The sequence below is a fragment of the Thalia democratica genome, chromosome 2, assembly GCF_965202585.1.
Source record: "Thalia democratica chromosome 2, ktThaDemo2.hap1.1, whole genome shotgun sequence".
NCBI classification, from domain to species: Eukaryota; Metazoa; Chordata; class Thaliacea; order Salpida; family Salpidae; genus Thalia; species Thalia democratica.
The window spans coordinates 53,898,527-53,912,803 of NC_139166.1; positions in this window are offsets into that span (position 1 = coordinate 53,898,527).

The following is a 14,277-nucleotide window of genomic DNA, read 5'->3' on the forward strand; positions in this document are numbered from 1 at the left end:
AATAATTTTATAACTGTACAGTAGATGTACACTGTACAGTACATTTAAATTTAAGAACACAGCTATAACAAAGTAGACAATAAAAACAAAATACACTTAAACTGATATTTATTTATTAACTATCAAAAGTAGTAATCTAAAATACTGCTTACATTATGACTTATAACTAAATAAACTTAATTATTTAACATTATTTTTAACATATCAAAGTCAACACTTTGCAAAGTTAGTACCACAAAAATATTTCAAGTATACAATTTATTACCCTACTAACAATATACAATATAATGAAAACATAACATAACAATTTTTTTTTCAACATAGACTAAACCAATACAATCTGATCCCAATTATCATAACCATTAATGACCAGCCTAAAAGGTTAAAGTTGTTATGTTTTCTATATTTCAATAACTCAGCATTAAACAAAGTTTGTTGAAAAAATGTCTTAATTTTTTGTTGAATTAAACACTAAAAAATTATAATAAATTGTAGTAAATACAATATTCTACAAATTAAGTTGTAAATGTTGTAATGTTGTAAAATCTGCTAGAATTGCAATTGACTGCTAAAATTTACATTACTATTGTTTTTATATTTCATATTAACAGCTTGTTTGGCATGAAAATTTGGACTTAAACTACTTTTGCCAATTCGTATGTTAGTAATTTAACTAAAGCTGGCTTGATTTTTTATAGGCTGTTAACTTTTATAAACTGTTACTACATAACCTACTTTTAACTTGAAAATATCAAACTTTTATCTATTTATTAAAAAAAATATTATTAATATTTTATTTAAAAACTTAAAGAATAACACTTTTTTATGTCGGAGTTAATACGAGAACCAAAAGGTTCTTATATTAAACACAAAACAAATTAAAAAAAACCAGTAAATTTGTTATAAATATATAAGTAATTTACACTACCTAGGTTTAAGTAAAACATTAATAAAATCATAAAACACTTTATATACCTATATAGTATACATTTACAACTATTTTAATGATTAATTCATTCTTTTAATCTACAACTGAACAAGCTTTGAAACGTTTAAAAATATTAGATCCCGGTATCCGGTCTGGATTAAGCCAGATCTAAACATAAAAGTTACAGAAAAGTTATTGAAAAATTTATTTTTACTTTAAAGTAAGCAACGACCTGCTGCTTACTAATTAACACCCCCTGATTGCCAAAATTATTGTTAAGGGGGCGATACTGTCCAACTTTTAAAAATACTGGTTTATATAGTAAAAGAAATATTGCACAGCTTAAACTTATATTTAATTAACTTTATTTTTTTCTTTAAACTAAAAACTATTATATATAGTCATATAAATTATGATTTTACCCCATTAAAAAATTGTAACTAACTTTAACAAAACATTAATGCTTTTTCATATTTTAAATTCAGCTTTCTTTCATCGCTCTGTAATTGTCTTGTTTTTACATTAATCTGATTAGCTATTTTTTAGCGAAACAAAGTTGTATAAACAAAATAAAACAAATTAACTTGTGTAAATATTATTTCCTTTTAATGGGTGTCACTTCTGTTTTATATGGTTTTAGACACAGAAAGTAGTATTTTTAGTTTTTCTAAATATAGTTATAGGCACCAAATTACAGTGGTATATTGACTAAAACTCTACCATGACTAAACCAGATGAGCAAACCAAAACGTTTTGCAAAAACATTATAAAACATTGAATGTAATTGAATGTATTAAATTTGGTAATAAACTATCAAAACCCACAAGATTGGCTTTTTCTTTTCTGTAAGTCAAGCTGTTGTAAATTTAAAAATTCTTATACGTCTTTTTCAAGTATTGACAAGCCAAGTGCAAACAATAATAATATTTAGAATGTCTTCTTTAAACGAGCTTTATTTAGAATAGGTGTTTTTAACTCAAAAAAAATTAATTAACACCGCACAACAAAGTCTATATCCTTAAGTATCTATCTATGTTCAGAAGAGTGGCAGCCAATCTGCTAAAATTTGATTGTAGGATGTCATACCTTCTAAAATAAGCTGTTGATCTAACTTTATTTGATAAACAATTGAGAAAGTCGATCAATATTTGAAATACTATTTAGATAAATAAAATCAGTTTATTTTTGAAATTAAAACTTTGTCTTTAAAGCAACAAAATGTTTTCGTTTTCCTTCAAAAAAAGGAAATAATTAGGTCTAGAAATTAAGTTAATAGCAAAATTTTTGTTAGTTATAAAGTAGAATAACTTTAATATATAAATCTAATTTATTAGATTGAATTTTTCCAATTCTTTTTCAACAAAAACGCTTTTAAAATACATTAATTTTATACTTTGTTGTATTATAATAACAAAATCACTAAAATCAATTAAATAATTAGATGAACGTTATTTTTGAAAACTATCACTTAACATAACAAGTTTGTGTTTAGTTCTACAATAATGTGTTTATCTATCAAAATATTTTAAGAAATTCTGTAAATACTTTCATTTAAAAAAACCCTGTATAATAAATTATAAATAACTGTTCAATTTTTATATTCTATTTGGCAAAGTTTTTATAACTGTAAACAAGTTAAAGACGTTATTACGGTATATTATACAAACTTTTTAAATTCTATACAAAGTATAAAAGACAAAACAAAATCAGTATATATAAATTGACACTTAAAACTTATTATTTAAATTTCTATAAAATAATATTTTAACTTCAAATGACTTCATAATTAAATTGTAAAACTAAACAAGCACAATGTACTAAATCCTAAAATAACAAAAAGTAAACAGTTTACAACAAATTAGTATTACACCTTTCAAACTAAAAAGTAAGTCAAACGAACGAAAACAACTGCGAACTTTTATTAACCTCAAATAACATCTTGCTTAATGTTGAATCTTTCGGCAGCCTTTTATCAAGATCTCGATTTCTGAGCGCATCTGTTTCCACCAATTTAGCTTCAAAGTTTATTCTCCGCTGATTTTTTCACTTTCCCCTGAACGTCGTTCCTCGTCACGTTTGTTGAAGATGCACCTGATGGTCCGGTGGCAGTCAAACCAGTAGATTGGTCATGAGTAGTTGACTTGAGTAGTAGGTTAAGTGGATTGAATTTGAGTTGGTGAATTCGGCTTTATTGACTCCGTATGAACTGGTCAACATCAAAATAATAGTTTTGGTTCACGTTCGCTTGCATGTTCGCTGAAGCTGCTCTCCCTACTATCAAGCTGACCTCTCGGCTTTTGTAACTGATACTGCAGCACCCAGACTCGCCCGTTTGAACGGACGTAAAGAGGGCTGTTTGTTAACTGCAGTTGCAATACCAGCGTGTGCTGCGTAATTCTTAGCAGGAAGTGAGGTGACGAGATGAACATTCGGATAATGCGCAGCCGTTGGTTGGCTTGATTTTTGCGTTTCTCCTTTTTAAGTTCAAATTGTGTGAGCTGGTATTTGACTCATCTAGCCAGGTCTCATCGATTGACTCGACGCTTGATTCCGGACCCTCCGTAGGGCGAGTTGTCTCTTCCGAGAGGCTCTCGCGAGACTTGCACGCGCGTCTCATCGGTGTAAGTGTGAAAGCCGTTTCGAAGAACGGAATCGGCATCTTGTTTGTTCACGAGGCAAACAACACAGTGTTTAGGCTGGTCGAAGAAGTAATTCATCAACATTCAGGTGTAACTCCATCGTCTGTACCTCTTTCAAGCCTAACCGTCTTGCTTTGCGCTGAGCCACTCATACTAGGCATAAAAATTCTGTAAACTAATATGAAACTTATACTTGATAAAATAACTATTTCTTTGGTCGAGAAAGTAAACTCAGTATATATAAAGACTTTAAACTGTCCATGATTGTTTTTTTTTTTATTATAAAATTTACGTATCTTATGTTTTTACTTCTTTGAATTTTTATTCATATTTATCGAAAAATTCAGTAATATTTTAAAGATATAAACTTTAAAATTGTAATTTACTTCCTTTATTGACTTAAACATAATTTCAATAGCTAGCATTAACATGTTCCGTAAAATATAGTTTAAGACACCTAAATTTGGATTTTTAATATTTCAAAACATAAACAAATATAAGCTAGAGCCTTTTAAGACTCAGTAGATTAAATATAAGATTCGTTGTTGTAGATCATTACCATTTAATTTTTTTTTAAAAACACAAATATATGTGAAACAATCAAAAATAATAAAAATATATTTAAAGTAACGTGTAGGTACAATCACTTACTTATAAACGAAATCTACTATATTCTGGAAATATTTATTTTAATAAAAACTTAAGCTGCATTTTTACTTGATTGGTTTGCAAATACATATTAAAACAAATTGTAACTAAAAATACTTTTTAGATGCAATTCCCACTTAAATTACGTATGTAGCCATAATAGCACAACTTAAAATTTATTCGCCAATAAGTTAAGTATGTTAACTTATAAGATTTAAAAAAACTACAAGTACTTAAGTTAGAAACTTAATGCAATAAATAATCTGGACATTTAGTTGGTTTTTTAAACAATTTTTGTTAATATTAAAAAAAATTAACTTTTATTCAGCTCTTTAGGAGTAAACTATTATTTTCTTTATTTGTACAGCTAGAAACTACAACATTTTCTTGCGTAATACGAAATTAATAATGGATAGTTCTGTATCAGGGTTTCCAAAACATTTTAATACAATCGCTCACTTTTAAAATGGTTTAAATCAATCGGCCCTCTTTTTTTACTAACCGCAAAACATCTAGTATAAGTTGGTTGCTACCGCCCCAACCATGCCAAAAAAAATTTAAAAATATCCCTCTCCTTTCGCTACCTTTCTACAAATTTCCTCCCGGCTAACTGAAATCGCCGCTCAAAGAAGCTTTAGGAAACCCTGCTTTAGTCTTACAACATTCTCATCTACTGCAACCTTTAAATGTCTTTTATAGAACAAGTCAGACTGGAAGACGTAAACATTAATTTCCTGTAACAACTTTAAAATTAACCACATGAAACTAAATACTTAAATTCATGGTATTAATTAGTAAAAAGAAAATTCTCAAAAAAAATTAAAAAAATAAAAGTATAAACTAATTAAAAAACCATCAGCTGCAAATCAAAAGAGCTTCTGATTGTCTATTATTTTACTAATTTTTATTTTAAGTTTTAAGTAATAAAACTTTTTTTTTTTGTTAACTTTTTTTTTTGGTAAGGTGGGTTAAGGATAAGGGTTCTTAGTTCAGCAGTGTATTAAATTCTTAATATACTGCTAAATCATCACTTTACATCATTTGCAAAATGTTATGAATGAAAAAATGTTAATAAACCTTACAATTGCAGCCGACTTCCCAACCTTTCCATAAAGTTTGTAGAGTAAATTTTACTCAGTTATGGTAAGAAGTTATCTTAATAATAGCTTTATCCGATTGAAAAAATTAATAAGAAACGTCGTGTAAAGAATACATTTTATTTACTAAAGTTATTGTGAACAAATATTTAACTTTTATGCGTATATGCACACCGTACGAACCGCTGATATACTTGGAAATAATTACAGCAAAAACGTTCAAAACGTAAAATTATACATTAAAAATAAAATGAAATTGAGGTAGGCAGTCTAGATTTAAATATTTGTTAGATAAAAAAAATACAAATGATCATTATAAATTTACTTAATCTATTTACTCTTTTTATTTTTTTTTTCTGAGAGCATGATTCTAAAATGCTTTGTTAAAGCTACTAGTAGTAATTATTCTAAACATTTTTTTTCTGGATTTGTAAATTAACAAAAAATTATATTTTTATGGCAAAAAAATAAAATTTGTGAATTTTTTTACTTTAATAGATATGACTTAGTTTTTTATAATAACCTACTTTTCTTTTTTTTATTTTATTTTTTGAGTTTAATGGAGTCTGCTTTAACTATAGTGTTTTTTTTCTCGTGAAAAAGTGTTTCTTAAAAGCTTCAAGTGTAAGTAGTTTTGAAAAATTAATTAAAAGAAACTTCACAGCTGAACAAAAAAATTGAAGAGTTCTAGTTTATTGCCTATTTTTGATATATGATAAGTGGTATATTAATAAATAAGACTATTCGGAAATTTTTGTTATTATTACGTCCGTAGTAAATTGCTTTAGTTTTTATTAAAATAAATTTTGGTCAAGCTTTATCCTGATCATAATAGTTGTACTTTACAACTTTTGTTAATACTTTTAAACAATCAGCTGTCAAACGTTCTTATTTTATATTCCTAACAAAAACTATGCGTAGCAAATTTATAGACAAAGATCAACTTAAAAAATATTTACAAACTTTTTTTTAAGACTGAGATTACATTACTACATAATTACATTACTAAATATAACGTTTTGAATACACAGCATTTTATATGTTTGTTAACTGATTACTGAATGTTTAAAACAACAAAACTTTAGTCAACGTGTTTTGAAAATAAAAGAAATCAAGTCATTAAAGTTAGTTTATTTTAGAACATGTCAACTATAAAGCATTAACTTTTCATTGAAAGTTAAGTAGACAATTTTAAAACTTATCTTAAAGAAATCTTAGTTTTAAGAAAAACTTTTACATAAACTAGTTGTGAAAAACTATACATTACATTCTCAAATATTTTTTGCTTTAAATATGTTTGCAAACAGTTCTTTTCTTCAAAAAACTTAAAAATGTTTAATAAGTTTGTCGGTTATATTGTTCTGATTGAAATTGACATGATAAAAGTTGTGATTAATGTAGTTGGGAGAAAATTAAACACATCTAATTATTAATCCTAAGGTTTAGTTTTTGCTCTGATTCTTTACACATTTCATAAACTCTAGTTTTAAACCTATAAACCATACATTTTCTTTTATCGTAACACAAAAATTTTATTGAACACGATAAAGACACGCTTCAAATGTTGTTTAAACCTGATTTAAAAAAAACAAATCAGTTGTCGTGCTACACAAAATGTACCTGTAACAAACTTTAATAGCGATACACTAAAAGTCTAAGTGAATAGCATTGTATTATTGTAACATAGTAATTTTACTGAAAACGATAAAGAAATCGACACAAAAAATATAGTCAAAGTAATTTTCGGTCATCGAGCTACACACTGAAACATAACACACAACACCATTAATACGTCATAGTACATAAATTACGAATAAAGCATAATTGAACTAAAATATTTTTCTCTATATTATTTTAAGATGTTTCAGTAAGAATTTTCGTTTGTTTATTTTTAAGTACTGATTTTTTGTAAGAACCATCTTAAACTACATCATCTTCATTCTTGAGAGATTTGGCAGCTGCATCAGAAACCATCTTTTTAAACGAAGCACTGATATTTTCAGGTTTGGTTTCTTGAGGACCAGGCCGAATTATTAACTTGGGAACACGATTAGGAGCAGGTTTTGGGGCAAATGCACGGTTTTGGTTGCTAGGCACCGTTGGTGTTTGATTAGTAACTAGTTGCTGGTTGCCAAGCGGAAGTGGTTGGTTTGAGGGTCCGGGCGCAACCCATGGTTGAGATTGACCCTGCTGAATCATAATTGCACCTGACCTGTTGCTTGGTAAAAATGGACCTGGGACACTTGATGACGAACCAAAATATGCTGATAATGATTGTTGGATCTTAACTACTTGGTTGTGAAGATTTTGAAGGTTTTGAAGAGCTCCGTCCACTATCCCATTGCTGTTAAATGTTGTAATGATGAATAAATATTCAAAAAAATATTTTACTGTATATTTCTTTTTTTTTTTTCAAGTTTTGTTTTTTAATTTGTGATTACCTAAACAAAATTTTATTAGTTAAAAGACTAACTTTTGCACTTCAACCGGTTGCTTTTTAACATGAACGAGATACTTTGCAACGACGATGTTGTCACTAGCAACGTGTTCATACAGTTCCTCGCCCCTGTACATCCCGATGTTGATGTAGCTCCCACTACTGTAAAACTTTTTTTTTTCATAAATGTATTAAAATTGTTTAAAAGTTTTTAAGTTAGAATCAAACTTAATTTAAAATTTAAATACTTTAATAAAATTATGTTTTGATTTAAGATAAAATGAATAAAAATTTAAAATATGTAATACTTACTTATACCTCATCATTTTCAAGTTTTATAAAATAATAATTATTTTTTATCAACATATTTTTACAAACGAGCAAATGTTATCGAAAAAACTTATAATGGATCGTCACTTTAGATGCTTTTTATAAGCATTTTAGATTAAAAATATAAAATTTGTCTTTGAAGGTTTTCATCCATTTGATATATTTAAAAGTCAAAAACGTTACGACTAAAACTACTATTCATTGTAAAACTTTTTTTATTTATCAAACGTTAGTATTCATGTTTAAAAAAAAATTTCAAACCTGTCCCACGAGCATTGTTCAGGAGTACACTGTCCGGTCACTCTTTTTTCAAAAAACTTTTCGTTTTTAGTTCGCTGTCTTTCAGGAAACTGGTGAACTCCGCAGCCAATCACCAAATACTTTATTGGAACCTCATTTACGAAGAAGAAGTAGGAATCGTCTGGGGGCTTGGGCTCGGCGTAAGTGAGGCACTTTACACTCAAACTGGAATGGTAGATTCCTTTAAAACAAGTTTGTGGTAATTTAAAAGTTACATCGTTAAATATATTATTGCATTGTACAAAAATTCTTACTGTTTATTTTTTAGAATAAACGTTGAAAAATATACTTGTGTGTTATGAAAAAAGCAACAAAAATTTTTAAGCACATGTAAAACAGAAAGTATTACTATAATCGTGAGTTTCCTAATTAAAACAACAAATTCTAAGTTTGCCTCTAATATTTAAGAAAAAGGCCATATTAGTTTTAACCTGGACCGTAGCGACCACTAGCGGATGACTTAAACCCCTCTCTGAGGATCCCGTGGACCCTGTTTCGCTTGGTGCCGTGAAAGAGCAAGCACGCCCCGTTGTACATGTCGTCTGGGTTTCGGGTCGGGGTATTTTGCAGCACCCTGCAAATCCTCTCTATGTTGAGCTTCAATTTGGGGTCGTAGGGGTGCATGTTGCCCCCCATGGAGTTGAAAAAGGCGGTTTGGACGACCTGGTAGTCGTAGTCCCGCTCGTCCAATACCTCCAAAGAGTAGGTTGACTTTTTGCTCCCAACGAAGTGGAGGTATATGTCGTTTGTAAATAATGGCTTCATAGAGTAGTGGCGTTTGTAAAACCTTTTAAATATTGTTTTACGATCAAGTAATTTGGAAATTTTTAATAAAGAAGTGTGTAGTACATTTAAAATATTTAAACAAGTAGACTATAATTAGTTTTCAAAATATGTTAAGGCTAATAAAACGATGTTTATAAGCTAAACTTAGATCTGAAATAAAGAAGTTTTATAATTATTATAGCTTTTGTAGCCATTAACGTATTCTTATAGTTAATAAAATTAGTCAATTAGTGTTTTGAAATTTGCATCAACTTTTTTTTTCAAATTCTTTATATTAAACTAAAAATATTATAAGTTTCAAAAAGCTAAAACGTAAACTTATTTTTATATAAGAAACTTATTTAGTTTTAAATAATTTCTCGTAAAAAATTGAAATCAAATTTTAATAGACAACTTTAAAACAAAATTAGTAAGGTTGATGTAATAAAAAAGGTAAAAACTAATTTTTAGGCTGTTTGCGTTTACAAATATTTTAGTCTTATATAAATTACGGAGTTATACTTATATAACTATTATAACTAACTTTAAAACAATGTTTAAACAAAGTAGCAAAATATATCTTAAAAAACTAAACTAACCAACTATACAAGACTTATTATATGTTTGTATAGGAACTAAAAATAATAAAAAGCGTAAAAAATGTTCAAAATATTTCTACAAAACTTAATAAACAATAAAAAACATATCAATCAAATTCTTATAAGTCAAGTTTCGAAATCATAAAACTAATTAGTTTGCTTATTATAGAAACAACAAAGTAATTAAAGTCTAATTTTGCTGCTTTTCAAATAAAAAAAACTAGTTGATACGGTAAATGTATTGCAACGTTTTATTTTAATTTAAGATAACATAATATAAAATAATATTATTAAACACAGTTTTGAATATCTATAAAAAAAAACATAAGCTTCAAGACACGCACAATAACCATGCAAAACTTAAAGAAATATTTTTTCTGTTTATGTTTATATAGTCTTTAAACAAAAAATCATATGATTTATTGCATGCACAAATAAGCTACTAGTAACTTAAAAATAATTATTAATGCCATGTTTTATATATACCTTTGTTAATTAAGACTATGTAAAACATATCACATGGATGAGTATTTTTTTTTAATTTTTACGAAAAAAAGTGTAAAGGTTTAAAAGCAGTTCACTTATGAATTAAGAATTTTTTTAAAACAAGGTTAGCCAGTTCTACATAAAATTTTTGTAAGAATTGACAGAACTTAATATTTAAAACACATTTTTAATACAGAATAGAAAAATAAATTAAAGATAAAACTATAATCTACTTAAGAAAAAATAATTAACAATCAGTTTTTAAATATTTAGTATAACCTTTTGATATAATAGTTTATAATATTGACTTTTGACTAATTAAAATAAACTTTGAAGGTTGGTTTTTCACATCATGCCAATTGAAAAGTAAATACAAAATCAAACGATAGAATTGCTATACTTATAATTTACTATCTTAATATTTTAGCTTTTACTTGTAAATTGAGCTTTGAATATACTTAAACAAGCGGAAAAAGTAAATTTAAAATAGTTAACTAATTTCTAAAAGTAGTAAATTTATGTATTAAATTTAAATAGTGTTTGACAATTACCATTTGCAACCGTTTAGTTTTGATCAACTCACGTACAAAATAACTTACTGGAACATTTAAAAAATAAAATCAGGTTATTTGGTTTTCTAGAAACATTAAAATTATTTTTTTACAACATAACTATGTATTCAAATACTGTTTAATTAATAGTTAAAGTTTTACTGCCTCTTTTATTTATTTGATTAATAGTATCTGTAAAATAAAATTACTATAACTAAGATTATTTTTGTAATTTTACTTTATACACTTTTTTTAAATAATTAAACTAAGTCATTTTATAAATTTTACAAGGCAACATACTTTTGTTAAAATATAAATTTTAATATGATTTAATTTTAGTTATTTTCTTGGTACTCAACTTTTCGTTAAAGAAAAGAACAAGCTAAGAAACATTTTTTTTTTGTAAGATGAAAGCATTTAATTTATTTTTTTTAAACTACATATATATCTATGTTCTGGCAATACTTTTCAAAGTTGTAACTTAATAAAACAGAACTGTCTATATACTGTTATTTTTATTTTTTGTCTATAACTAAATGTAAACAAAAAGTATATTTTATACGTTACCATTGAATTTTAAAGCTTAATAACATATGTAAAAAAGTATAAAACAGTTATAAACTTATATTAAACATTAAAATAAAATCCAAGGTACATTAAAAGAAAATAAAAAATATTTTAAAGTATGTTTTATACAAAAGCTTATAAATTTTTTTTTATTCAAGTTCTTAAGATTTCTGCAAAAAAAAATTATACATATAAATTTTTTTCAAAAGATTTCATTATGTGTGTCAACTAAATTTAGTAAATGAAGCAAAAAATATTTAATTTAGTTTTTTCTGTCAAAATGTTCAATTTTCGTTTGATTGTAGCCAGCAAAATTGAAATAAATTTATCGTTGACGTTTCATTGAATTTTTCCAGCTTCAGTTTTAAGACAACTGGATTCAAACGAAGAGGGTTTTGCTGTCTGTGGATTTTAACACTGATAGCCTGGCGCTTAAAACTCACAAAACGTAAATTGAGTTCAGACTGCGAAAAGCCACCATAATTTATTGGAATGCCTAAACAGCTGAGTTAAGCAGCCCAGTTCAAAAAATTTTAAATGGCACTGTGCTGAAACAACAGGTTTTTTTGATATATTAGCAGATTTTAAAACAGCTTGCTTTGAAATTTACTGTGAAAAATGAAAGCTGTGTAGGTGTAGTACACAGTGATAACGAGTTTCAAGCTTCAAGTAACAACCAGCCGATTAGAAGCAACTTCTACTTGCGAGCCAGAACGAGCTTGGATTAATTTTTTAAAAGGTCACATGTGGCAAAATGAGAAAGCAAGCGGTAATTACTTACGTAATAATTGTAATGACCGAAAACGGGATCGCAGTCAAACGGCGACAAAAGTAACCATCAAACGACTACCGCTGAGATAGTATATAATTACAGCCTGCCACAGCTTTCAGCTTGCTTGCGAGGTGAATTCTGACGTAGACGTTCTCAGAATGCAATGAAAAACTTTTCCAAAGGTTTCAAAGAGAGTCGCTTTAAAGGAAAGCAACTTCTGGTTGCAGAGTTTAAAGTCGGCGCGGCAGTTCTGGATGCATTAGGTATTATCATTAGGTGCTGCGGTATATGGAGAAAGATAAACTATGGAGATCTCATCTTGCTTAAATGTCCATTGGACCTCATTTGTTCCTTGTACAGGTAATACATAAGTCATTGTTGTTTTCGTTTTATTTTGTTACAAATTTAAGCTAAAACTTATATTGCTAAAAAGTTTTTGACTACCATTTACGTTTTAATACTGTTTAAAACTAATTTTGTTCTAAGTTACTCTGATTTTTTCAATCGTAAAATGTTGACCGCTGTGAACGTGTTTTTTTAGAAAAATTTAGAAACTATTTTAAAATCTTATTTTCGTTGAAAATTAAACTTAATATTTAATTAATAAAATGATTTAAATTGAATATTGTGATTAAAAATAAAATTTTTAATAGAAATAAGTTTACTAGAAATACTGTTTGGAGAACATGTTTCAAAAATCAGAAATTCTTTATAGAAACTTGAAGTTTTTCTTTTACTTTCATACAAAAAAATTAAAAATGTAGCCAGCTATGACGTATGTGTACTTACTTTAAGTAACTAGCAATACCTGAAATTAAAAAAAGTCTTACTTTTTAAACACAATTTGACTGTTTGTTAAATTAGTGTCGAATAAAAAAATTATAATTTAACAAAATTAAATATTTTTTTTAAATATTTGACTGCAAATTTCAATATTTCTCGGAAATAATTTTCTTAATTACTGTACCAGAAAAAATAATTTGAATTGAAATCGAAAGTGGTCAAATATAATATAATAAATAAGTTGTGTTTACAATTTTTTATCTCTTTATAATCTTAATTTTATGTAAACCTTATATTGAGTAAAAATAGTCTTAAGTATTGATAAATACGAGCTTACAAAACTAAGAAGAAAGAAAAAACAAGGTAAGACTCACAAGTTTAGTTTGGTTAGTAGATGTTATAGTTTCATATTTTAGTGAAAACTATAGAAAATACCAGAAAAGTACAAAATGCTAAACATTATGCAAATGATGCAACCTTGGTATAGTAGTTCTGCAATAAAGAGCCAATTGCAACACAACAGATCACTATAGATAATAACCACTCATAATTTTCTCATTAGAATAAATTTTGAATTAATTTTTTTATATGACAAAACTTAACAAAATGCTTTTATTGATTATGTTTAAAAATTATAAAAAATCATGAAATATGATTAAAAAAAAGTAACATTTTATTAAAGAAAAAAAAAGTAGATTCTGTATTAAATCCAGTAACTTTGAATATTTAAAGTATCTTTAACTATTAGTCAAAATAAATTGTTGGCGGTGATTTACTTTATGTGTGCACATTTTTTATTCAATGTTGTTTAAGGGTCCTAATGATGACTTTTTAAATCTTTTGAGTTGAATGTTGGAAGATTAAAACCCAGTGGTTGACACATATAAAAAAAATCACTCAAAGTTTTCAGTTTTAATTTCAACGTACTTGCATAAAAGTTATAACTGGTTTAGCATTTAAATATCTTTTAAGATGTTGTTTTATTTTATTATTTAAATTTGTCAATTAAGTTTTGTTGATTATCTAACATAATTTGAATTAATGGTTTGAAGGTAGTCTGCCTTTTGTATATTAGAAATTGGACAGCTTTAAATAGTTTGAACATACCATAAAGTTTGTTTAAGAAAACCCATAGAAAAAGGTTTTCTCAACTCTTTAAAAACTAAAACAACATATTTAGAGATTTTTTGTTTTATTAAAACATTTTCTATCTGCATAATTGCATATTTAGTTGCAATTTGCATATTAGATATTCAAACAGCATCTATTTGTGTAAGCAGAATTTAAAATGTCATTAATAAATAAATTACTAAAAGTGTCTTTATAAAATGAAAGATCTCTGAATCTCTTGTTTTTGCTTTCAAAGAGTTGAGAC